General features: G+C 42.9%; 1 pseudogene; it reads right to left on the reverse strand.

Annotated features, from left to right (window-relative positions):
* Positions 1–2363: 2363 nt before the first annotated feature.
* On the reverse strand, positions 2364–2952 carry LOC102486286 (MORF4 family-associated protein 1-like; annotated as a pseudogene).
* Between the last annotated feature and the right edge of the window lie 136 nt (positions 2953–3088).

Consider the following 3088-nt stretch of genomic DNA (forward strand, 5'->3'; position numbering starts at 1 on the left):
TCTTTCTCTCTCTCTCTCTGTCTCTCTCTCTCTCTCTCTCTCTCTCTCTCCCTCTCTCTATCTCTCTCTATCTCTCTCTCTCATCAAATTAAAAATAAATAACCAAATAAAGTTAAATCATTCTTTAAAAAAAAAGGATGTACTTAGCAAAAATAAACTGTTGCCCTTGGCTATAGTTGTTTATCGCCCTAATGCAGACAGTTCTTTGTTAAAACTTATGACTTCAGTTAGTATGTCTCTCTCTTGAGCCTTTACTTTGAGCCTTTACTGTGTAATGTTCAATATACCTATCTCCTGCCTTACAAATGGACACAGTTACAATGCAGTCCTTTCTCCTCCATTTCTCCATCCTGTCCAGATTTGGGTCATGCATATGTACCTAGTATGTTTTTCAAACTACTTGGGCAGGACTGAAACCATGGGGTGAGCCATGTGGGATCTGGCTCCCTTAATGACTTGGCCACTGGTATGGTCCAACTTTGCATTTCATGCTAAGGCTGTTTATGCAAAACCAGTCTACTTGGCTCCACCTTGTCCAAACTGCTCATTTGATGATAAAAAGGTCTTTTCATTATCTGTGCCAGGTAGTAGAGATCTTCAGGTTAAAATTGGAATCCCACCAAGGAAGCAGATTGGAAAGAGAGGGCAGCAGAGAGGTTGGTCCAGACCCCTATGAAGCAGAGATTTATTGAGGTCACAGGGCAGAGATGACCAAAGTATGGTAACTGGAATATAATACTTCTCTGCTAAGTGTAAACAAGGCCCAGATTATAAATATTCTCATTGTCTTCTCTCGGTTTTTCATTTTTGTTCTCCCTCCCATTTCATTTTCCTCTTGTCTCCTACTTCAAACCCAAGCAGGAAGGCTCTAGGGATACACATTCTTTTTTTTTTTCTTTTCAAGCAAATTAATACTTTTATTAACACTTTTTTTTTTTTAAACATGGTAGGGTTTTGACCTCAAATACTTGTCAGGTCTGCTACTCAAATATACTTATAGCTGGACAACCTTGGAATGGCCTCTTCCCTGTCCACTGGACAGTCCCATGCTTTCCTTCCACAACCCCTTAAAGGCCTTTGCAAATATCTTTCATTTTATGTTCAGAATCCCCTAAAATGCACAAGATTATTACATCAACTTGTGCAGAATATCAAGATCACCTATTCTAGGTTCCATGTCACATAAAGCTGAGTTAGGTTGTCCAAACACTCACCAAACAGATTACATCAGATAATGTACCATGTAAAATTTAAGTTTTGAACAAAATACATCTCTCCTCCTTTGGTCTCACAGAGAAATTAAAGTCCCTAAATACAAACAATACTATCTTCCACCCCGTCTCCTGATTCATCAGTCCAGATCAGTCCCATCAACATTCCCGGTTGAAGTCTGGTCCCTTCTTCAGCAGTTGCTGCATAGAGTTGTCTTCTCGAATTAATGCAGCTCCTTCAACACGTTCAGAGCTGGAGAACTCCAACTCTGAGTCTCATGTGTCAAACACAGACCCAAAGTTCTAGGGAGCTATCAGGTTACACAAGAAAAAGCAAAGCACCTCAAAATTTAGAAATAACCAAAGTCCAGGAACAAATATGACTGCTGCAATAGCTTACAATCTAGGCTCTCTTGGAATGGCCTCTTCCCTGTCCACTGGACAGTCCCATGCTTTCCTTCCACAACCCCTTAAAGGCCTTTGCAAATATCTTTCATTTTATGTTCAGAATCCCCTAAAATGCACAAGATTATTACATCAACTTGTGCAGAATATCAAGATCACCTATTCTAGGTTCCATGTCACATAAAGCTGAGTTAGGTTGTCCAAACACTCACCAAACAGATTACATCAGATAATGTACCATGTAAAATTTAAGTTTTGAACAAAATACATCTCTCCTCCTTTGGTCTCACAGAGAAATTAAAGTCCCTAAATACAAACAATACTATCTTCCACCCCGTCTCCTGATTCATCAGTCCAGATCAGTCCCATCAACATTCCCAGTTGAAGTCTGGTCCCTTCTTCAGCAGTTGCTGCATGGAGTTGTCTTCTTGAATTAATGCAGCTCCTTCAACCCGTTCAGAGCTGGAGAACTCCAACTCTGAGTCTCATGTGTCAAACACAGACCCAAAGTTCCAGGGAGCTATCAGGTTACACAAGAAAGAGCAAAGCACCTCAAAATTTAGAAATAACAACCAAAGTCCAGGAACAAATGTGACTGCTGCAATAGCTTACAATCTAGGCTCTAATTCCTGTGAGAGCATTTTTTTTCCCAAATAAAAGTTGCTTTCCCAAACAAAAACACCTAACAATCAAAACTCATATTGAGGTCATCAACCACAGACCATAGCAGAAACGTAGTGTAAGTGAGGACAGAGTGCAGACAGAAGAAAAAAGAGAAAACAAAAGGCTCTCTGGTTTCAGCTTCTCCAGGGTGTCAGCCAATCTCCATCAGTTGACCAGAACTCATTGGCTGTAAACCGCCAATCCTGCTTCAAGACGACTCGCTCTTCCTCTCTATCCGCCGGACCAGCTCGAACAACATCTCTGCCATCTCCGCGATCTCCTTGGCCTTCTCCTTGGCCTTCTCGCACCTTCTCGTCATCCTGCTCTTGACTCCATCATTTGGGTTCTGAAGATGATTGAGGGCGCTCTCCTCCAAGGCCTTCACCTGCATCTTGATCTGGATGAGCATCTTATCCATCTCTCACAACTTTGCTCCGGTTCCGCATATACGCCGGCCGGTGTTCGCGGATCAGAGACGCGATGTCCTCCCGCACCTCGTTGATGACGGGCAAGCAGAAACTGCTTGAAATCCTCCCCGGGCTCCAGCACCTCCACCTCCTCGGGTTCTGCCAGCTCTACGATGTCCAGGGGCCGCATTTTCTCCTGTGCTTCGGAACCTCAGCACCGATGCGAGCACAGAAGCATCGAACAAAATCAGGACACACATTCTTTACACTGTCAAGATTTTTTTTTGTTTGTTTGTTTTTTGGAGAGATTTTCACTGTAGGGCGCGTGCACTCGCCAGACAGACAGAGAGAGACATAGAGACAGAAAGCGAGAAATCACCCCCCAGTGGGGATGGTCACGCC

This window comes from Tupaia chinensis, unplaced genomic scaffold, assembly GCF_000334495.1.
Source record: "Tupaia chinensis unplaced genomic scaffold, TupChi_1.0 Scaffold143572_1, whole genome shotgun sequence".
Taxonomy (NCBI): Eukaryota; Metazoa; Chordata; class Mammalia; order Scandentia; family Tupaiidae; genus Tupaia; species Tupaia belangeri.